General features: G+C 52.2%; 1 protein-coding gene across 1 annotated transcript in view; it reads right to left on the bottom strand.

The window, feature by feature from the left end:
* The window catches only part of Agpat3 (1-acylglycerol-3-phosphate O-acyltransferase 3), a 95,093-nt gene extending 74,230 nt beyond the window's left edge, over nucleotides 1-20,863 (bottom strand). Inside the window, exon 1 of the mRNA XM_045149275.1 lies at nucleotides 20,809-20,863. The gene's annotated coding sequence lies outside the window, so the exon portion shown is untranslated. The remainder of the gene's footprint in view (nucleotides 1-20,808) is intronic.
* Between the last annotated feature and the right edge of the window lie 3,094 nt (nucleotides 20,864-23,957).

The following is a 23,957-nucleotide window of genomic DNA, read 5'->3' as shown; positions in this document are numbered from 1 at the left end:
AACTTGCTGAGCCATGCATGACGCGGCGACAAGAGCACCAGGGCTGGCACGAGACGCACCGCAGCTAGCGTGACGCGGACAAACCCCGGGGCCCGGGCAAGCAGAGGGCAGTATGGTGCTGGCAAAGCCACTGTTGGCATGTTGGGTTCCTGCATCACTCTGGAAGCACACTGGGCAGACCGGAAGGGTGAGCGCCCTGCCTGGGCGTCACAAGCCCCGCTGTTCCAAGAAACAGGGACAAAGCCGGCCGTGGTGGCACACGCCTTTGATCCCAACACTCAGGAGGCAGAGGTAGGAGGATCGCCGTGAGTTCAAGGCCACCCTGAGACTACATAATGAATTCCAGGACAGCCTGGGCTACAGTGAGACCATACTTCAAAGAATTTAAAAAAAAAAATAGGGACAGGAAGACTGTTATTTTTTTAAAATATTTTATTTTATTTGTAAGCAAACTCCAGACGTGTGTGCCCCCTTGTGCATCTGGCAAACATGGGTCCTGGGGAATGGAACCTGGGTCCTTTGGCTTTGCAGGCAAATGCCTTAAATAATAAACCATACTTCCAGCCCTCTTTTTTTTAATTATTTTTTTAGGTAGGGTCTCACTATAGACCAAGCTGACTTGGAATTCACTATGTTATCTCAGGCTGGTCTCAAACTCACAGTGATCCTCCTACCTCTGCCTCCCTGAGTGCTGGTATTAAAGGTGTGTGCCACCATGCCCAGCAGAAAGAGAGAGAGGTGGGTAATGGGCACACCAGAGCCTCGAGCCACTGCAAAAGAAATCCAGACTTTGCAGGCAGGTGCCTTAACCACTGAGCCCATCTCTCCAGCCCAAGACCATTATTCTTTCAGCTGCTCACAGTGAGCAAGAAGGAGCCAGGCCACCGGAGGAAGGTGGTGGGACCCTCTGAAAACTGTGGCCAGTTTGGGACAAGCAAGCCCCTGCAGAGCTCAGGCCTGGGCTGCTGCAGTCCTTTCTCGGTGTGGCTGTCACAGGGCTGCATGGCCTTTTCCTATGGGGGACATCACAGACGGTCCAGCCAGGCCTCACACGGGACAAACATATGGCGCAGCACACATGCACACCACTTTACCACGGGGGGGGGGGGAGTCACTTCTTCAGAAGCTGCAGTGAAAAGGGAAGTGGCCACACTGCCCACAAGCCAGCTTCTAACCAAGTCCACCCGGGCACAGACCCTAGGAGAGGTCGGACCTGAACATCACACAGCCCCAGTCACCCGCCACCCGCCCTCATCACCTCGTCCACAAGAATACGGCACAGATGTGGTTGATGGTGTGTCTCCCAGCGAGGCGAAGCCGCATGAGCCCCGGCGTGCTGGCCTTGGGAGCCAGACAGTAAGTGGACGCGAAAAGCCACCAGGCAGCTACGATGGTGTCCTTCCTCCAGACTCTCTTGGAATGGACAGAAGCCAGCGCCATGGGCGCAGGAGGCCCTCCAGCAGCAGCCTCCGCCATCTGAGCTGTGCAGACCCTTCCCTCGCAGACTGCGGAGCAGGCTGTGGGAGGACGCCCACCACACCAATCACACACACCAGCCAAGGGTGGCCGTGCCCAGCCACTGTCCACGCCACAGAGCTGAGCACAGCCCTCCTGGTCCTATGTGGTGGCCGGCGCAGTGCAGGAATAAACACAGGAAGAGGGCTGTGAGTTCGAGGCCCCCCTGAGAGTACATAGTACATTTCAGGTCAGCCTGGGCTAGAGTGAGACCCTGCCTCAAAAAGCAAAAAACAGGGCTGGAGAGATGGCTTAGCGGTTAAGCGCTTGCCTGTGAAGCCTAAGGACCCTGGTTCGAGGCTCGGTTCCCCAGGTCCCACGTAAGCCAGATGCACAAGGGGGCGCACGCGTCTGGAGTTCGTTTGCAGAGGCTGGAAGCCCTGGCGCGCCCATTCTCTCTCTCTCCCTTTCTGCCTCTTTCTCACTCTGTCTGTTGCTCTCAAATAAATAAATAAACAAACAAAATTTAAAAAAAAAAAAGCAAAAAACAAATCAAGGGTTTTTAAAACTGTGTATGTGTGTACCCATGCACACTAGGTCTCTACTCTCCTGGAGGACTGGGGTTGGAAGTGCACATGGGGGCTGGAGAGATGGCTTAGCAGTTAAGGTGCTTGCCTGCAGAGCCAATGGATCCTGGTTCAACTCTCCAGGACCCATGTAAGCCAGATGCACAAGGTGGTGCATGAATCTGGAGTTCATTTGCTGTAGCTAGAGGCCCTGGCGTGCCCGTTCATTCTATTTCGCTCTGCCTCTTTCTCTCAAATAAATAAGTACATTTTTTTAAAAAGGGAGCTGGAGAGATGACTTAGTGGTTAAGGCATTTGCCTACGAAGCCTAAGGACCCCAGTTCAATTCTCCAGGACCCTTGTAAGCCAGATGCACAAGGGGACACATACCTCTGGAGTTTGTTTGCAGTGGCTGGAGGCCCTGGCATGCACATTCTCTCTCATAACTAAGTAAATAAATAAGTTATATATTTTTTTTTAAAGTGCACATGTTTTACGTGTTTTACATGGTATTTGGAGATTTGAACTTGGGCAGTCTCCAGACCCCTCAGCCCTCAGGCTTGAGCAGCAATCACGCCTAACTGCCAAGCCACCTCCCCGGCCCTGAAAGGCTCAATTTAAGGACAAAAGTCAGAGCTGAGCTTTGCAGCTGGATAAGGGTGGGTGGTAACATGCCTGAAGAGCAAAGACCTCTCCAGCTTAAACTCCCTGGAAACTGTGTCTTCCAAAGGCAGTTAAATTTCCCCATGTGAGCTTGGTCTTTTTGAGTCTGTCACGTTCCTTCGATGGCTCTACACTATTTGTCCTCTGGGCATTCACAGGCACCCCACGGCCACCATTAGCCATGTGGTCACTCTCGGTATTGTTGGGCAAGTCCATCTTCCCAGATCCCCTCTGAAGGTCCAGATGACTTTGGCTCAATCCTGCCTGGGTTCCAGTCAGCGCTCTCTCCCTAGGGAGCCTCCACCCCTCCCCCAGCCATGGCTTCTGCCCTGGAGATGCTCAGTGGGTACGGTGCTGCCCTTCGAACGTGAGGACCTGGGTCTGATCCCCAGAGCCCACAGAAAAGATGTCTACCCTGGCGGTGCATGATTGTAACCCCAGCTCTGGGGGGTGCAGACAGGAGGGTCCCGCAAGGGTCCCTCAGCTCCGCTATGAACTCCACCCTTCCCGACAGAGGCATGTGCGTTTCCGTGATTCTGGAAGGTTCCAGCTATCCCCGCGTTTGACCACCCTCTGTATCCAGGCCTTAGACCGTTCTTGCTTGCTGCCTGCCTTCTGGTGCTACATTCTGGGTTATTTCTTCGGCCCTTTGCCTGTTGGCTGAGGGACACCAGCAGCAAGAGGACGGGTGAGTGGCCGAAGCCTGGAGTGACACCACACAGACTATGCCCTGCTGCAAAGCCTCTGAGCCAAGTGACCCCAGAGACAGCCGAAGGTCTCCAGGAGTGACAGCACTTTTATACAATTCCAGGGTCACAGGTAGGAAGGACGGACATTTTAAGATACCTAGGACTGAATGGTGACAAATCCTACATCCCGAAGCCATAAAGTAAAGTAAAGCGGCAGGTGAAGCCGGAGCATCGGAAGACCAAGCTCGGGCTTCACCTGGACCCAGGAAGAGGACCCCAGAGCACCCAAGAGCCGGGAAACGCGACGCGGACAGAACGAGATGACGCGGACAGCAGAAGCGTGAGGGTGGTGGCTGGCAACCCCACAGGGCCCCTTCGGGCACTCTCGGGAGACCAACTCACATCTGCCGAGAGGAAGCAAGAAAAGAAAAGGTGGGGACGAGGCTAGGATGAAGAGGAGCTGATGGTAGCGGCTGCACAGGGTAAAAGGTAAGGAAGGAAAGAGCTCCTTAAGGAAACAGTGACCTCTGGGCCACGTCCATACCTGCCTCCTCTCCTCCTCTCCAGGGCCATGGGCCCTGCGCTCTCTTTCACACACACAACATGGCATAGTACCAGGGGCAGGGAGGGCCACTCAGCATGCAGCTCTTCCGAATATAAGAATGCCCCACACACACACACACCATAACATCATGAAAAATAGTGACTTCTGTCTTGCTGGCGCAGGCTCGCTCTGCTCTCCTTCCTTCTTCCCCTCCCCCAACTGTCCCCTTTGCATCTCTCCTCCCCCTCTTCCCTCCCCTTCCTTCCTCTGTCCTCCCTCCTATTTGTCCCCTTGGGTGAGCAAAGTGTCCTGTTGGCAACAGCTGCAAAAGCACTAAGTCCTGGTGACAGCCGGGCATGGGAACCGGGAGCAGACGGGCTCCTTCAGAACCCACCTCCATCCCAGGCTGTGGAGCCCAGGCGTGCCCAGCTCCTGGCCCACAGCAATAATGGTGGGGTGGCGTGGCTGCTGGTGAGGCCGACATGGGGGCCGGAGTCTGCAGCAGAAGAGAACGGGAGGAACGTGAAGGCAACTTGTCGCGCCTTATCCAACGGGGACCGGAGCTCCTGGATGGGCTGGAGCTCATTGCGGAAACGGAGCCAAAACTAAAATGGAGTTTTCGAAAAGCCAGACCCGGATTAAGAACATCCTTAAGAACTGTGGCCTCACAAAATGGCCTGGATATCCATGGCCTCACAGTGCCTGACACTACCTTCACAAGACCATCATAAAAGGAGGAAAAGATCATGACATCAAAATTAAAAGAGAGACTGATTGAGATGGGGAGGGGGTATGATGGAGAATGGAGTTTCAAAGGGGAAAGTGGGGGGAGGGAGGGTATTACCATGGCGTATTTTTTATAATCATGGAAATTGTTAATAAAAAATTTGGAAGAAAAAAAAAGCACGGTGGTATCCAAGCTCACATGAACTCTACAGAAAGGAAAGAGGCCATGCCACCTACCTCAGGTGAGGGTTCAGCATAGGCCAGAGGGAAGCTGGAGAAGGGCGTGGGACACCCAGGACTGGAAGCCAGACTCATTTTGAGCCAACACAAAAGTTTCCCAAAACAGGGCTGAAGAAATAGCTCAGTGGCTAAAGGCACTTGCTTGTAAAGCCTGACATCCTGGGTTTAATGCCCCAGTACCCACATAGAGCCAGACGCACAGAGAGGCAGCATGTGCATCTGGGGTTCCTTCCCAGTGGCAAGAGGCCCTGGATCACCTCCCCGCCCCCTCTCTCTAAACAATATTTTTTTTTTAATTCCAAAGCCACTGGCCAGGTGTGGTGGTTCTTGCCTTTAATCCCTGCACTCAGAAGGCAGAGGTAGAATTATGTGAGCTTGAGGCCAACCTGGGCTACTGAGGGAGACCCAGGGCACCCTGAGCTAGAGTGAGACCCTACCTCAGAAAACAAACAAACCAGACACACCTACAGCTGAAGACGCGCGCACTGTGACATCTCTCAGCCAGTCAATAACCTGAGAAGTCCCAGCAAAGCAAGAAATCCACTCCAGTGGCTCATCATGGGGGAGCCTCTGATAAAAGTCATACCAAAAAAAAAAGAGATAAAGTGTTTTTTTGTTTTTTGGTTTTTCAAGGTAGAGTCTCACTCTAGCCCAGGCTGACCTGGAATTCACTATGTAGTCTCAGGCTGGCATCAAACTCATGGCGACCCTCCTACCTCTGCCTCCCGAGTGCTGGGATTAAAGGTGTGCACCACCATGCCTGGCAAAAAGAGAGAGAGAGAGAGAGAGTGAGAGAGAGAAAGTTTTAATATTCAAAAAAGTAAGTTTAAATATTCACTTGGCTTTTTAGAGACAGGGTCAAGCTATGTACCACTGGTTGGGCCTCAACACATCATCCTCCAGCCTCAACCTCTCAAGTGCTGAAACCCATAGGCTTGCACGGCCAGGCCTGGCTTGAAAGCAGAAAACTTCCTCATCCATAAAGCTTTTTTTTTTTTTTTTTTTTTTTTTTTGAGGTAGGGTCTCACTCTAGCCCAGGCTGACCTGGAATTCACTCTGTATTCTCAGGGTGGCCTCAAACTCATTGTGATCCTCCTACCTCTGCCTCCTGAGTGCTGGGATTAAAGGCGTGCGCCACCATGCCCGGCTAGCTTTCTCTTTCTTGCAATGGCCCCGTGATAAGCAGGTCATAGTCCACAGTCCTTCCCACCCCTCCTGAGAAGTAACCAGTAACCCTTGGGGGGGATGCAGTTCCCACCCAGGGAATGTTGAAAAGACACTCTTTCCTTCTACCCCACCCCCTGCCTTGGTTCTGACTCCCAGAAGCAGTCCACCCAGGAGCCTAGGTTGCCTCCTCCTTGGCACAAAGGGATCTTCTCTGTGCTTGACAATGGTCCCTGGGGACTGACCCTACAAAGTCACCCTGTGGCCCAGTTGTGCCCAGGCTCACTTTGCTCCCCCAGGGCCTCAGGCAGCAAAGGTCTCTATCCTACAGATGCAGGACACCTGTTTGGGGGAGGTGGTCACTCCCTTCGTGCATGACTTCAGTAAACACGTTCAAAATACCATGGTTGGGGCTGGAGAGATGGCTTAGTGGTTAAGTGCTTGCCTGTGAAGCCTAAGGACCCCGGTTCAAGGCTCGATTCTCCAGGACCCACGTTAGCCAGATGCACCAGGGGGCGCACGTGTCTGGAATTCATTTGCAGTGGCTGGAAGCCCTGGCGCGCCCGTTCTCTCTCACACTCTCAAATAAATAAATAAAAATAAACAAAAAAAATTTAAAAAAAAATACCATGGTTGCCACAGTCCTCTGAACCCAGACAGGACATGCACTTGAGGGGTGCCAGGAAGCGAGGGCCTGGCACCCAGAAACTAAGTGCTCTACCCTGAGCTGTACACAGTCAGTGTGTCATTGCTTCTCCTCACTTGTGTCCCATGTCAGTGTGTCCCCTTGACAGTGCTGTCCCGGCCACAGGTCAGCGCTTACTCTGTCTGTCATCGTCAGTGCTGTGCTGACACACCTGTAACCTCACACGTAGCCTCTTTGGCTACTTTTATTGGCCCCAGATGTCCCCTCATGTAGACTATGTCCCTAAGCCCTTTCCCTTGAAGGACAGCCACCAGATACACACTCCCCTTCTTTGAGGCCAGCAAGCTCAGGCCAGGATATCACCTGCCCCGTGGGAGGGCTGGCTGCACGCTGTTCTCTGTCCCTCGTGGCCAAGCACCTGTCAGTCACCCTCTCTGGGTCTATGTCCCCAGGGAACCCAGGGAGGCCCCTGAAATGCAGCCGGCGCTCCCCCAACAGAGCTTCCTGACCATGAGCCAGTCAACTGTCAGTGTGGTGATGTGAAATTTCTACTTAGGTATATTTGGGTTTCTTTTCTTTTTTTTTTTTTTTTTTTATTTATTTGAGAGCGACAGACACAGAGAGAAAGACAGATAGAGGGAGAGAGAGAGAATGGGCGCGCCAGGGCTTCCAGCCTCTGCAAACGAACTCCAGACGCGTGCGCCCCCTTGTGCATCTGGCTAACGTGGGACCTGGGGAACCGAGCCTCAAACCGGGGTCCTTAGGCTTCATAGGCAAGTGCTTAACCGCTAAGCCATCTCTCCAGCCCTGGTTTTCTTTTTTAAAAATATTTTTATGTATCTATTTGCAAGGAGAGAGAGATGGAGTGAATGAGCGTGGCAGGGCCCCTTGCCGCTGCAAACGAACTCTTGATGCATGCACATGCCACTCTGTGCATCTGGCTGCACGTGGGTACCAGGGACCCAGGCCTTGGCCTCGGGCTTTGCAAGCACCTTTAACCACCGAACCATCTCCTCGGCCCCCACATTTGCTTCTCTAATTACACTTGTGTCGGGTTCCTTTGCCTTTTTTGCTAACTTCCTCTTTAACTTTACTTTCATGTTTTTCCTTGTGTGTGTGGTGTCTATGTGAGCATGGGTGTGTTGGCGGGTGTGCGGGCATGCACACTAGTGAAGGACAGAGGGCAACCTCGGGTTGCCATTCCTCAAGAGTTCCACGCACCTTTTGTGAGACCGGGGCCCTCTCTGGCCTAGAGCTTGCCAAATTAGGCTGGGCTGGCTGGTCAGGGAGTCCAGGGCTCGGTCTCCACCTCGCAGCTCTGGGGTTACTGGCGTGCCCCACCTCTGTTACATGGGTTCTGTGGACTGAGTTCAGATCCTCATGCTGGCACAAGAAGCACTTTGTCAACCCTCTCCCCAGCGCCTCCAACCTTTTTTTTATTTTGTTTTGTTAAGGTAGGGTCTCACTCTGGCCCAGGATGACCTGGAATTCACTCTGTCGTGTCTGGGTGGCCTCGAACTCATGATGATCTTCCTACCTCTGCCTCCTGAGTGCTGGGATTAAAAGCATGTGCCACCACGTCCAGCTCCAATCTTTTTATTATTTAAGTACAATTACATACAGGAACACATCTCTTACGGGTGCAGTTCACAAACCAAACACACAGTGTAGTCAGCCCTGTGGTCATGAACGAAAGCGGCTGGTCCTCCCAAAGCCCTCCGTGCTTCCTCCTCTGAGACCCACGGCCTGCGCCTCCCAGCACGGGCTTTGAGGAGAGCCCCCAGCAGCCCCACACCCGTGTCTCGCTCCTTGTGCCCAGCAGTATACTTGTGAGACCCGCTCACACTGTCGTAGTGATGCATCCTCTTTTCCAAGGGGCGAATACTGTCATCTCCCCAAGCCATGGGACACATCCCAAGACCCTCAGGGTGCTGGAAGCCCCGACAGTGCGTACTCTCGGCATTTCTCCTTGCGCCCGGCAGCCCCGCCCACACTGCCTGACTCTCTGGGCGTTCTGTGCTCTGGGGCCCTGGGTCACTACGCTTGCACACCGGAGCCATTGCTAAGTAACCTAAGGGTCACTGGAACACAAGCGCTGTTGTAGTCGTTACTTTTTTGTTCACTGACAGAAAAACTCTAAGCGGGGGCAGGGGGAGGGGGCTGGAGAAATGGCTTAGCGGTTCAGGTGCTTTCCTGCAAAACCAAAGGACCACAGTTTGATTCCCCAGGATTCATGTAAACCAGATGCACAAGGTGGCGCATGCTGCTGGAGCTTGTTTGAAGTGGCTGGAGGCCCTGGTGTGCCCATTTTTTTTTCTCTCTCTCAAATAAATAAATAAAATATTTTAAAAGAAAGAACCTAAAGAGAGACAGACAGACATAGTCTGTCTTACTTTGTCGTGGGCACAGCATCATGGCAGCAGAAGCACGTGGAAGGGCACAGCCAGGAAGCAGAGAAAAGGGAGGAACAGGAAACAGCCAGGTCAAGAGACATCGTCAAGGACAGGTCTCCAGTGACCGGTGTCCTCCAACTGTGCCCCACCTCCTACCTTCACCACCTCTCAATAATGCCGTCATGTTGTTTATTTGTTTTCAACTTTATTTACTTGAGAAAGAATGGGTGCACCAGGGCCTCCAGCCTCTACAAACGGACTCCAGATGCATGTGTCACCTTGTGCATCTGGCTTTCGTGGGTCCTGCCTGGGGAAATCCAACCTCACACCAGGGTCCGTGGGCTTCATAGGTAAGCACTTAACCGCTGAGCCATCTCTCTCGCCCTGCCATCGTGTCTTGGACCCATCAAAGGATTAATCTATTGACTAGATCAGAACCCTCAGGACCCATTGTCTGTGGAAATAGAATCACAGACACGTTGGAGGCTGGCTGCTCTAATACCCTAGATGTTTCTTAATCTGATCACGTTAGTCAGAATTAACTATCACATCTCTCCTTCCATGATAGTAAATGTGACAGCCAAGAGCATTAACTCAGTAACTAACATGGAGGTGGCACATACAGTGTGGACACAGTGACCAAAGGGCAGATTCACGTCCTGGGCGGGACGAAGCAGAATGATAGGAGATTCCATCACAGCGCCCGGAATAGCGCACAATTTCAAACACGTGAATTGCTTACTTCTGGAATTTTCCACTTAATATCTTTGAACGATTGATCATGGGTCATTAAAACCACACAATCAGGCTGCAGACAAGGCGGGGAAGACCGTTCCATACCACAAGCTTCTATTTTAGGAGGCCAGTGCCTTATCCACTAGGCCACTGGGGTTTCTTACTCTTCTATCTCATCTGGAGACGGGCATTTAGAGAGCTCTGGAGAGTTGCCTAGGATGAGGAGTCTGTGGGCGTCTCAGCACTGTCTGCTAAGGGGTACACCTCAGCGTGACACAGCCTCCCTGCATCATCCACTGGGGGCTCCAAGGGGCCGCGTCGGGCCCAGCGGCTACACAGGCACACGCCAGCGTTCCTGTGCTCCACCAGCGCTCACTCCAAGCCATCGGGCTGCTTTGCAGCCATTCTAGTAGGGCACACCAGCATGCTCCCCGACTTCATTTCTGCACCTCACAAAGGTGGGCTTTTCATCTTTTACAACCTTAATTTTGTTTTGATGTGTTTGCAGTTTTTTTTTTAAATCTTACTGATTTGAGAAAGAGGTAGATAGAAAGATATAGACACACACACACACATATATAGAAAGAAAGAAAGAAAGAGAGAGAGAGAGAGAGAGAAATAAAGAAAGAAAGAAAGAAAGAAAGAAAGAAAGAAAGAAAGAAAGAAAGAAAGAAAGAAGGAAAGAAAGAAAGAAAGGGAAGAGAAAGAGAGAATGGGCACACCAGGGCCTTCAGCTGCTGCAAATGAATTCCAGATGTATGCACCACCTTGTGCATCTGGCTTTATGTAGGTCCTGGAGAATCAAACCTGGATCCTTTGGCTCTGCAGGCAAACACCTCAAGTGCTAAGCCTTCCCTCCAGCCCTGTTTGCAGTTTTCACCATGGCCTCCAATGGGAAGAATCAGAATGAAGCAGCCACTGTTTGAACCAACGCCACATGGGGAAAGTGCTGGCTGGTGAGATGGCTCAGTAGGTAAGAGCACTTGCCAGAGAAGCATGAGGATCGGAGCTGGATTCCCTGGCACCTGTGTAAAAAGCCGGGTATCACCATTCATCCCATAACCCTAGGACTGAGTGGGGCTGAAACGGAATTGCTGCGGCTTGCCCGTCAGCCAGTCCAGCTTCAGCGAGGGGCGCCGTGGCACGGAAGCAAAGCAGAGGAGGATGAGGACACGCGACAGCCTACACTGTTCTCTGCACACTTGCACGCTGGCAGTACCCACAGGCACACATGCGTGATACACTACACACATGCAAAAGGGGGGAGTTGGGGACATTTTCCTAAAGTCAGAAGCGAGACTAGGGTGCCATAACCATGTGTCACTAAACATAATCCTGACGCCCTGACCTGGGCAAGAAGACACGGAGAGAAATATTTTTCTCTCTAGCATTTTTTAAATATTTTATTTTTATTTATTTATTTCAGAGAGAAGGAGGCCGATAAGAGAATGGGCACGCCAGGGCTTCCAGCCACTATAAACTACAGACACATGCACCACCTTGTCCATGTGGTTCATGTGGATACTGGGGAATCAAACCTTGGCCCTCAGGCTTCACAGGCAAGTACCTTAACCACTAAGCCATCTCTCCAGCCTCCGCATCTGGCTTTTTTTTTTAATATTGGTTCTGGGGACCGAGCTCAGGTCCTCGTGCTTTTAAGGCAAGCACTTTATCCACTAAGTCATTTCCCCAGCCCAGTAAGGAGACCATTAAAGGAAAAAGGATGAAATAAAGCCAGCGCCTTCCCCAGATGGCATGGATACCTAGAAGATACCAAAGTCAACAAACAAACCACAAGAAATGGCAAGTGGCGAGCCATTAGGTCAAGACAATGCACCTTCTAAGTGACATTAGCAAGGGGAGAACTGCATAGAGTGAATTTGTAAAGTACCATTTGCCAAAACAGCAAAGATAAGGTGCCAGGAGAAATGGAAGCACAGCGCATACGATGGCCTGTTCAGCGGAGTCCAAGGGCTGAGGGACAGGAAAACTACAAGACCCACAAGGGGGCGCACGCATCTGGAGCTCGTTTGCAGTGACTGGAGGCCCTGGCACACCTATATTCCCTCTCTCCCTATCTCTCTCTCTCTCTCTCTCTCTCTATCATTTTTTCTCTCTCAAATAAATAAAAAAGAAATTAAAAAATATTTTTAAAAGTATCCTAAACCTGGGCTGGAGAGATGGCTTAGTGGTTAAGCGCTTGCCTGTGAAGCCTAAGGACCCCGGTTCGAGGCTCAGTTCCCCAGGTCCCACGTTAGCCAGATGCACAAGGGGGCGCACGCGTCTGGAGTTCATTTGCAGAGGCTGGAAGCCCTGGCGTGCCCATTCTCTCTCTCTCCCTCTATCTGTCTTTCTCTCTATGTCTGTCGCTCTCAAATAAATAAAATAAAAAATGAACAAAAAAAATTTTTTAAAAAAAAGTATCCTAAACCGGGCATAGTAGCGCACACTTTTAATCCCAGCACTCGGGAAACAGAGGTAGGAGGATCGCTGTGAGTTCGAGGCCACCCTGAGACAGAGTTAATTCCAGGTCAGCCAGAGCTTGAGTGAGACCCTACCTTGAAAAACAAAACAAAAAAAACAAAGTACAAAGACAAGTAACTGTGGTCCTACATCCACCTGGCCTGTCAGTAGCTGGCAGTCAAGCAAGCCAGGCCCCTTGGAGAGGTCTTGGTCAGCCACCTATGTTCTCGACGGTCCCGTCTTCTAGGTTCATGGCTATAATTTCACTTCCTTCTCTTGTAGGAATCTGTCCTTAACTTTCCTTACAAGGGCTTTACCCCTCCTACCTTCTCGTGGCAGGAACTCTGTACTTTCTCCTCTTTCCTTCTCTTAATCTAATAGTCTCTCTAAACCTTAAAAATAAAAAGCCTACAAAGGGGGCTGGAGAGATGGCTTAGCGGTTAAGCGCTTGCCTGTGAAGCCTAAGGACCCCGGTTCGAGGCTCGGTTCCCCAGGTCCCACGTTAGCCAGATGCACAAGGGGGCGCATGCGTCTGGAGTTTGTTTGCAGTGGCTGGAGGCCCTGGCGCGCCCATTTTCTCTCTCTCCCTCTATCTATCTTTCTCTCTGTGTCTGTTGCTCTCAAATAAATAAATTTAAAAAAAAATGAAAAAAAAAAATTTTTTAAAAAAAAGCCTACAAAGGGGACGGGGAGAGAGCTTGACATAGGGAGCTGGGCAGATGGCTCAGCCTTTGAGGCCCTTGCCTGCAATTCCGAACAACCAGGTTCAATTCTCCAGTACCCACAGAAAGCCAGACGCACAAAGTAGTGCACACATGCGGAGTTTGTTTGCAGTGACTGGAGGCCCTGGCAGCACCCATTCTCATTCAAATTCTCTCTCTCTCTCCCTCCCCTCCATCTCTCTCCTTGCAAATAAATAAAGATGATGAATCAAAATAACAGAGACTAACAGGGAGAGGGAGGGGATATGATAGATAGTGGAGTTGTGAAGGGGAAAGTGGGAGAGGGGAGGTGATCATCATGGCTTATTGTCTGTAAGTATGGAAACTGTCAATAAAAAATATAAAGAGTAATAATAAAGAAAAATGTATGAAAATTCAAAAAAAAGAGATTAATGGAGAGAGTATGATGGAGTATAGATTTGTGAATGGGAAATTTGGGGAGGGGAGGGAATAACCATGGTTTATTGCCTATAAGTATGGAAGCTGTCAATAAAAAAAATAAGCTGGGCATGATGGCGCACGCCTTTAATCCCAGCACTCGGGGAGGCAGAAGTAGGCGGATCACCATGAGTTTGAGGACACCCTAAGACTACACAGTGAATTCCAGGTCAGACTGAACTAGAGTGAGACCCTACTGTGAAAAACCAAAAAAAAAAAAAAAAATTATTAATGAGTTAAAAATTTTAAATTTTTTTTATTTTTTTAAATTTTTAATTTATTTATTTGAGAGTGACAGACACAGAGAGAAAGACAGATAGAGGGAGAGAGAGAGAATGGGCACGCCAGGGCTTCCAGCCTCTGCAGACGAACTCCAGACGCGTGCGTCCCCTTGTGCATCTGGCTAACGTGGGACCTGGGGAACCGAGCCTCGAACTGGGGTCCTTAGGCTTCACAGGCAAGCACTTAACTGCTAAGCCATCTCTCCAGTCCTTAAATATTTTTTTAAAGCCAGGTATGGCCACACATGCCTCTAACTACAGTGCTGAGGTACGTGGAGGCAGGAAGATCACTAGGGCTCATTAGTCAGTCAGTCTGAAAAACAAGGAGCTCCAGATTCAGTGTAAGACTCTGTCTCGGGGAAACGAAGTAGAAAGTAATAGAGGCTACTGGGACATCTTCCTCCAGCCTTTGCACACGTGTGCAAGAGGCAATCACATCTGCACACTCAAGTGCATACACCATATGCATACACACACACACACACTACAAAATAAAATGATGGGGCTGGTGAGGTGGCTCAGAGCTTTAAGGTACTTGTTTGAAAGACCTGTTGGTCTGGGTTTGATTCCCCAGCACCCACATAAATCCAGATACAAAAAGTGGCACAAGCATCCAGCTTTTGTTTACAGTGGCAAGAGACCCTGTTGTGTTCCTACACACATGCAACTAAATAAGTAAATATTTATAAGTATTTTTAAAAGGAAATAAAGTCATAACAAATTCTGCATATAAAACTGAAGTCATATCTCGATCACACCTTCCAAGGCCCAGGGTCTAATGCAGAAGAGGTGGCGGAAAGAATGTAAGAGCCAAAGGAAGGGTAGGACTCCTTACAACGTGCTCCCTTCAGACACCTTATCTCAAAACACGAAACAAAAAAAAAAAAAGAAAGGAAAAAAAAAGCATTTGGGGCTGGAAAGATGGCTTAGTGGCTAAGGCATTCACCTGAAGACCCAGGTTCAACTCCCCAGTACCCATGTAAGCCAGATGCACAAGGTGGTGTGTGCATCTGGAGTTTGTTGCAGTGGCTAGAGGCTCTGGCATGCCTATTCTCCCTCCCCCAACCTCTCAAGTAAATAATTTTGTTGTTGTTGTTTTTTGTTTTTGTTTTGCAAGGTAGGGTCTCACTCTAGCCCAGGCTGACCTGGAATTCACTATGGAGTCTCAGGGTGGCCTCGAACTCACGGTGATCCTCCTACCTCTGCCTCCCGAGTGCTGGGATTAAAGATGTGCACCACCACGCCCAGCATAAATACATTATTTTTTACAGAAACACTTTATAACCAACAACTCATCACACAGAGTGAAAGGCATCGGTGTGGTTGAGAATACAACAGGAGCCTGAAGCTAGGCCCAAAGCGGCAGCTGCAACCACTCTCCTAGCAAATGTAGGCTGCGGGGTGTGTGCCCCGAGACCCACCTGCAGGAACCGCATGCTCTGATCACAGCATCCACGCAGATACCTGTCCTCAGCCCCAGTTTCCCACCAGTCACCCCGTTTGCACCACTGCATACGCACGAGACAGAGCTGCCAAGGCCTGTGGGGCCGGGGGCTGTTTCTAAAACATTGCCCAACTCTACACGTCATTTTGCAGATTGCTTCCTGTGTCTTCTTTGTCCTTCCGTGCGGGCAGTAGGCATGATGTGGTATGTGTGGCGTGTGTATGTGTGTGTGCTGTATGCATGGGTGTGGACTGGTACGGTGTCCTAGGTGGGTGCACGGAGACCAGAGGGGAACACGGGTGTCCCCTTCCATCACCTGCTTGCCTGTTTCCTTGAGAAGCACCTCTTCACTGGTTCTGGAGCTCTGGCAGTTCATGAGCCCCAGTGATTCTCTGGTCTCTGCTCCCCACAGGACTGGGGTTTTAGACATGCATGGCCGGGCCCCGCTATTTCTGTGCGTTCTGGGGAACCCAGCAGTCTCAGGCTCCGCTAGGTTCTCACGCTTGTGTAGGAAATATTCTTAAACACTGAGCCATCTCTCCAACCCGGGGCCCTGTTTTTGTTTTTAATATTTTAATATTTTATTTATTTTTATTTATTTATTGTTGCAGAGAAAGAGGGAGAAAGGGAGGGAGAGAGAGATTGAGAGAGAGAGAGAGAAAAAGAAAGAGAGAATGAATGGGTGTGCCAGGGCCTCCAGCCACTGCAAACGAACTCCAGATGCGTGTGCCCCCTTGGGCATCTGGCTAATGTAAGTCCTGGGAAATTGAGCGTGGGTCCTTTGGCTTTGCAGGCAAACGCCTTAACTGCTAAGCCATCCCTCCAGCCCTGTCTTTGTTTTTATTATTATTATTATTATTATTATTATTATTATTATTATTAGAGAGAAAGAGAGAGAGACAGAATTGGTGTGCCAGGGCCTCCTGCCACTATACTTGAACTCCAGGCGCATGCGCCATCTTGTGTGCATGCATACTTGTGTCACTGTGTGTCTGGCTTACGTGGGACCTGGAGAGTCAAACGTGAGTCCTTAGGCTTTGTAGGCAAGCACCTTAACCACTAAGCCATCTCTCCAACCCCTAGGGTCCTGTTTTTGTGGATTATAAGTTACCAAACTTTGGGGTTAGGGATGTGGCTCAGTGGTAGAAGGTTTAGCTCACATATACAAGGAAGGCCCTGGGGTCCTCTCCTATCATCCCTCCCCACCTAGCACCCCAAGAAAGCCCTAGCACCAGGAAAAATAAAGTGACTGAAGTTCGCCCCGGAAGCAGCCCAGAGGTTTACCCCTCGGGCCCTTCTGGTAGAGAGATATCTGCAAGGTGGCAGGGAGTGGTGACAGATTACTGCGGCACCTCAGCTCACCCTACTCAGCCTACACTCAGTGGGCTTTCACGCAGGGAACTCCTGTAGGACGGGACCAGTCTCTCAGGAACTCTGCAAGGGACTGGCCCAGTTTCTGGGCCACCTCCATCCAGCTTCCTCTCCCAGCAGGGCTTGTCCACGGCTGCTCCCTCCTCCGCTCTCCCAAGAAACCTCTTGCACTTTGAACCTCACCTTGGCACCTACCTCCACAGAACAATCCTACCCCTGTCTTCCTGTGGAACACACCAGGGCTAGTGCACCATATGCTGTAGGCACACCACTTGTCTGTGTGTGTGTGTGTGTGTGTGTGTGTGTGTGTGTCTCTCTCTCTCTCTCTCTCTCTCTCTCCCTGGTAAGAGGAGGGTTTGCTCACTCCATCAACCACTTCAATTCTATCCTGACAATGTCCTAAATCACAAATCAATCTCTGTGAAGCTTGACTTTGTGTGGAGTCAAGAGACAGCTCTTCATGCCCAAGTGAGGAGGTTGAGGCTGTCAGAAGCGCACTTTCTCCTGATTCACACACCTGGACCACACACTTCATGTGGGGGTTTCTGAGTCCTCCTCACCGAGCAAGAGAATCACCTTCCACGAGTGAACAATCTTAACAGGAATATGTGTGTGAAGCCAATTGCTTAATTTCAGTTTTGGAAATGTGAATTTTCATATATTAAATTTTCTGGGCCGGGCGTGGTGGTACACACCTTTAGTCCCAGCCCTCAGGAGGCAGAGGCTTTGAGTTCTAGGCCACCCTGAGACTACATAGTGAATTCCAGGTCAGCCTGGGCTAGAGCGAGACCCTACCTCAAAAAAGAAAAAAAAAATTGGGGCTGGAGTGATGGCTTAGTGGTTAAAGCACTTGCCTGTAAAGCCTAAGGACCCAGGTTCAATTCTCCAGGTCCCATGGAAGCCAGATACTGCAAAGTGGTGCATGTGTTTGGAGTTTGTTTGCAGTGGCTCAGGGCCCTGGCATGCCCATTCCCCGCCCCCCACCCCATCTCAAATAAATAATTTTTTTTTTTTTTTCTGAGCATCAGTGTGGCTGGTAGAATGAACCGTAGCTGTGGATTTTACAGAACCTTTATTTGAAACATACCCCATCACGCTGGTGGCCCTGCCAAGCCTTCCTTTCCTCATTTTCTTTTTCTTTCTTTTTTTGAGGAAGGGCCTCACTCTAGCCCAGGCTGACCTGGAATTCACTCTGTAGTCTCAGGCTGGCCTCAAACTCATGGCGATCCTCCCACCTCTGCCTCCCGAGTGCTGGGACTAAAGACGTGCGCCACCACGCCTGGCCCTGCCAAGCCTTCCTACCTCATCTTCTTCACCTGTGTAGTGGGGAGACATTCCCTCTCTACAAGGTGTTTATAAGGCAGGAGCAACCGCTACCCTCTCCACCGTACAACAGTAACCAGCGCAAAAGCAATGAAGCAGGAGCGAACGTAACATCAGCATACACTTACAAAGTCAGAGAGTGGTATGAGGGAGAGAGCCCCACAGCTATGGCGGGGAGCGGGCTTGCAGCTCCCCTACCCAGCTGGCAGCGTGCAGAAGACCAGCGCCCGGAGCGCCACAGCCTGAGAGGGCTGATGGCTTTTCACTACCGCTCACATCACCTACTCCAGATCCTGTTCCCGTCCACCTCCAAAAAGGAATGGAGCCATAACTGATGCAGGCTGGTGGGCCACAGGGGACAGGCCTCTGGGCTGCTGCCACCCTTTGCCTGTCAGACTCCCCCAACTTTAGCTTAGACCAAAGTGATATGAAGTGCTCCAGCCACGAGGGCCACATCTCCTGTCACATCCTGAAGGACAACTATGCCGCTCCCAACTGGCATCCTCATGTGTCCATCCCACCTGCGACTCTTCCATCCACTTATGGAGGGGACAATGCGACAGGCGTATGCTCAAGTGGCCAGACACTGACTCTGCCACAAGCCCCACAGACTGCTTTCCAACCATCAGCCCACGTCACCCTCCCGAGAAGCCAGACCGGCCACAATGGCCAGAGTGTACTCTCGGACTTTGCCTCCCAAACATGATCCGCACTTCAGCAAAGATGTAAGATCGCCCCTAATGCATTTGCCTAAATTGTAGCATTTTGAAATTAACAGGCTGAAATTACTCCCAAACTTACTACTATGTGTCCCAGGAGTGATACACTGTTACTACCCACGTCCCTTTACTATTTGAACAGCTTACTTTGACCCCCAACATTCTCTGGCTAACAAGTTTCTGAGCAGTAGCTTCACAAAATTCAGCAGAACTTACAGGAGTACAAACTTCTCAATGAAACGACTAACAGCCTCAGACTCCATGTCAGACAAATCCGCAAAAAGCAGTCAGATGTGGCCAGTCACACCAAGCCGCACACGGCCCGGAATGGTAACATCTTAGAGGTTTATACAAGGCCCAGAGGAGAGAAACATGTGGGGGAGAGTGGCCATCGCTTTGGCCAGAGGGGACCATGTGATGACAAGGCCAGCACAGGACATGAAAGGCCACGGCACTGGGTCAGCTCTGCGGGGTCTACGTAAAGCCACAAGTCCGTGCAAGGGTCAAACAGGCCCAGGGCAGTAAACCAACGCCACTGGTCAGGAATAAAGGAGACTGAACCAGCTAATGTCATCTTCTCTCAATAAATGACGCCTGGCTTAAATTTGGAGTTTATTCCTTTTCCCTTATTATAAAAGGCTTTTTCAGCATTTCTCAACAACCTCCAGTTGGATTGAAAGATTCGTGTTTCAGACTTTTAGTACCCTAATGTGTCTGAGGAGGCAGGAGCCCCTCAGATCTTAAATCCCGGCCATGCCAATTGGTGACATAACTTTCGGCACGTCACTAACCCTCTGTCTTCCACGACCATCCTTCATAAGAGCCAGCAGTGGCTGAGAGATGGCAGGACCACAGGACCCCAGTGTCCACCAGCAGCAAGCATTGGCAGTCCAAGTAAACAAGGAATGAACATAATTTGGTGGGCATTCTCTTCTAACTTCCAAAATAGACCAATTACTTTCTGTTGCTTCCTCCACCCTGGCACACAGCCCTGTGTGCGGGCACAGGCCTGTCCTTTCCCAGCACTTGGGTCTCTAAGGGGGAGCAGCCCTGGAGTAGACCGGCACCCGGCCTGAAACTCCAACATCCCCTGTCTCCCTTCACCATGCAAAACTGTGTTTGACCCAGTTCTCACCAGTTCCTGCAGCAACTGCCAAAAAAGCCAACCTCCTGCCAGGGACCCTGTGCCCAGGCAGGGCCACACAAAAAGTAGGGCCACCAGAGCCACTGAGGCAGCCACATCATGCAGCATACAAGCCAATGCTGCCTGGGCCAAGGGGAAGCTCTAAAGACCACAGCATGTAACTGGGCTTCGAAACAATGTAATCACACTACAGGGTATGGATGCCAGGCCCAGCTGTTAGGGCTAACTCTAAGGAGGGGAGGGGACATGATTATCAAGGGGAAGAGGGGATCTGGAAAGATGGCTTAGTAGTTAAGGCACTTGCCTGCAAAGTCAAAGGATCCAGGCTCAATTCCCCAGGACCCACATAGGCCAGATACACATGGTGGTGCATGTGTCTGGAGTTTGTTTGCAGTAGCTAGAGGCCCTGTATATAGAGGCACCTATATGCTCTCTCTCTCTCTCTCTCTCTCAAATAAATAAATATTTTTTTTTAATAAAGGGAAGGAGGGTAGTAAGAAAGTGGTCACATGAGATAATGTGAGCCCCCTTTTGGGAGGGGCTGGTTAGCACACCATGAAGGAGCACAACATCCCCTCCCCCAGTGAACCCCAACAGAAGCAGGTGAAGCCTTTGGGGTTCAGTTCCAACAGGGTTGGTTTGACCCCAGTGCCCCTCACTAGAGCCCAGCTTCCAATCCTGGCTCCTCAGATGGTTTTCCTCCTGAATACTGGGAGCCACTTCTCATTCAAGTCTGTCCGGAGGCCAAGCAGCCCTTTTCCTTCTCCTAACATCTTGTTTCCCAGGAGAAGGAATCCAGTGGCTTAAATATTCTCTTGAAGACTTTTAACTAGGTGCTTGAAAAGTTAGATCTGGGGAGCCATTTGGAAAACCGTTTCCCCTGTCACTAAACTTCTCTCGAAGTTTAAACACTCTGTCTCCCCCACCCCCCGTGTGTGTGTGTGTGTGTGTGTGTGTGTGTGTGTCTATGTCTCTCTCTCTCTCTCTCTCTCTCTCTCTCTCTCTCACACACACACACACACACACACACACACACACAATTTTTCCCTCCTCGGTTAAGTGCGGGCACCCTCCCTCCGTACCTGCGATGCTCTGCTCCTGGGCTCCCTGTGGCCCACCGCTGGCAGGTGTTTTTCTCCCCAAGGTTCTGGTTACTGAATGACCCCAACGCCTGACGGAGACGTGGACATTCGCAGTCGGCCTTTGGTCTCGACGCCAAAGTCAAAGGCAGCAGCGCCCCCGCGCCATCCCGCCCCCCCTGCGCCGGGGCCCCGGCAGCCCTCGCCCGGGGCTGAGCGAGCCCCAAGTGAAACGAGCCCCGGGGCACCCCGACACCAGGCAGGGGCACCCCGAAGCGCCAAGGGGCCGCCGCAGAGGGCCCCGGGAGGGAGCAGGACGGAGTGCCCCGCCGGGGCCGTGCGCCGTCTCCCCGGCCGATCGCGGGACGCCCCGGCCGCGCTGTCCACCCGGCCCGGCGCCCCGGGGCCGCGCTGACCACAGGCCGCGCACTGACCCGGCCTCGGGCGGCCCGGGCTCCCCGGTGAGGCCGGGACGGAGGACGCGTGTCCAGGCCGCGCGCGCACGGCCACTGCGGAGCGGACGGGCCGGACCGACCTCGGGCGGCGGGGGACCGACCTCGGGCGGCGGGGATGGGGACGGGGCCGGGGGAGGGAGGGGGGCCGGGACGCCGCTCACCTGCAGCCGCCGCCGCCGCCGCCGCCTCCTGCTCGTCGCCTCGGGCCCGCGGTGGGGCCCCGGGCCCGGCCGGCCCTGCGTCGGGCCTCAGCGAGTGCGGCGCCCGCCGCCCGCCGCCCCCATCGCCGCCCTCCTCCCGCCCGCCGCCGCCCTCCGCCCTGGGCCGCCGCCGCCGCCACTTCCTGTGCGCGGCGATCCCACAGTTCCGCCGGCGCGGGGCGGCCGGGGCGCGCGGACACGCGGGGAGCGACGCGCGGGGAGGAGCCCGGCCCGGACGCCCGCCGGGGAGCGGACGCGGGGCAACGGCCGGCCCGGCCCGCTGGGGGAGGGGACGGGGCGGGGCGGGGGCTCGGTCCACACCCCCACCTCCCCTGGGGTCCCCGGGATGTTCCCCCGGCCCGAGGTGACCTCCCACCCGGCACAGCCCCACACCCCACTCCTCCCCACTGACCCACACCCCACTCTCCCCTACATCCCCCACACCCCATCCCCCCTATATCCCCCAAACCCCACTCCTCCCCATTGTCCCCCACACACCCCACTCCTCCTACATCCCCCACACCCACACCCCATTCCCCCTATATCCCCCACACCCCACTCCTACCCATTGACCCACACCCCACTCTCCCCTACATCTCCCACACCCACACCCCATTCCCCCTATATCCCCCACACCCCACTCCTACCCATTGTCCCCCACACACCCCACTCCTCCTACATCCCCCATACCCCATTCCCCCTATATCCCCCCACACCCCACTGCTCCCCATTGACTCCATACACACCCTACTTCCCTCACAAACCCCACTCCCCAACCTCCCCCCATACCCACAGCCCTCTCCTCCACATTTACCACACACACCCCACTCCCCTACATCCCCCCACACCCACACACCCACATCCCTCCACATGCACCCCTTCTCTCATACCCCTCATGTCTACCCACATCCTGCAACCCTACCACGTCTCTCCTCACCCCCATACGCACCCCACTTTCCCATGTCCTATCCCTGCCCCTGGATCGAGGTCCCATCCTGGAACTCTGGGATCTGTCCCGGAAGCAGGGGTCTGGGCCTGGGCTGTGTTTCACCCCCAAGTTCTGCGCCCCTTGAGGTATTTATATTGGTACCTTGTCGGCAGCATTGTGTCCAGATGGACCCAGAGGAAGCGCCCACCTCTGGAGCCCCCTCCCCTAGCCTACATCGCCTGATCCCTCCTGGCCAGAGTGTAGCGGCACCTTGGTGTCCCTGCCCTACCTGGCAGGTGGCTGATGGAAGGCCCAGGGCAGGGCCAGGGGCTGTGCCAGAACAGGCCCCCTGCAGTCTGGGCACCAGGCCATCTGCACTGTGTCCTTCGCTGAGAACTGCGTGACCCAAATCCTCCTGGAGTACTAGGGTACTCCAAGCTGCATCGGGGTTTTATTTAAAAACTAAAAACCTCCTGGAGGTCCTGTCTGTTAACCCTCTGCTCTGAACCAGCTATGCCAGTAACAGAGATGGGCAGTTCCCACAGTGTCCGAATTGATTGACTAACAGTAAGCCGGCCAGCTCCTTGCGATTGTACCCAGAGATGTGACCACTGGCAAACAGGTCCTTGGGCTGAATTCCAGACCTAATTACGGACTTGCCACAGATTACACAAGTAACAAAAGGTCTTAAGAGGCCCTAGGACCTGTGTATGTGTTGGGGGGGGAACCTGCAGAATTGATACTAAGGCAGGATAGAAAGACTGTGAAATTTAAGGGGACATGAGAAGCGACAGGAACCCCCCCCCCAAACCTGGTTGAAGCCTCTCACCAACTGAGAGTTGAATGTAAACACAACTAACAGAATTTGTCAAGATTGCCTACATATGGGCTGGAGAGATGTTGAGGTGGACGCCTCAGTGGCCGGGGCCCTTGCCTGCACAGCCTAACCACAGATTAGCTATTCACCAGTCACGAGTACCCACTTAAAGCCAGATGCACAAACTGACCCACGCATCTGAAGTTCCTTCGCAGTGGCTGGAAGCCCTGGCATGCACTTTCTCTCTCTTTCCTTCTCTTCTGTCTCCCAATCTCTCTCATTACAAATAAGAAAATAGATAAATATAAGATACCTAGGCTGGAGAGATGGCTTAGCAGTTAAAGTGTTTTCCAGTAAAGCCAAAGGATCCAGGTTCTATTCCCCAGTACCCATATACTGGGGAATACATGCGTAAGACTGGAAAACCTATGACAGGGGGTAGTCATGAGCCCTAGGAGTGTAACACTTGCTGGTGCCTGACTAAATGCATGTAGTATGCTCACCAAACTGCCCAGTAAGCACTTCTCTTAATGTCCATACCCATATAATTAATGCCATTCTCACTGTTGGTTAGAGAAGCTTCTCTTTTCAGATGGTGGTAACCTCTGGCATGACTCAAAAGCCAACATGGTGCTGAGAAGAAATGACAGAGGAGTGTTCAGCACCGAAACAACTGTATCACAGCTTCCAAGGCTCAGGGTCCATTGTGGAAGAGGTGGCAGAAAGAATGTAAGAGCCAAAGGAAGGGTAGG

This window comes from Jaculus jaculus, chromosome 5, assembly GCF_020740685.1.
Source record: "Jaculus jaculus isolate mJacJac1 chromosome 5, mJacJac1.mat.Y.cur, whole genome shotgun sequence".
In the NCBI taxonomy this organism is placed as follows: domain Eukaryota; kingdom Metazoa; phylum Chordata; class Mammalia; order Rodentia; family Dipodidae; genus Jaculus; species Jaculus jaculus.
Note: the sequence above shows the minus strand (reverse complement) of the source record. Positions and strands in the feature narration are given on the sequence as shown.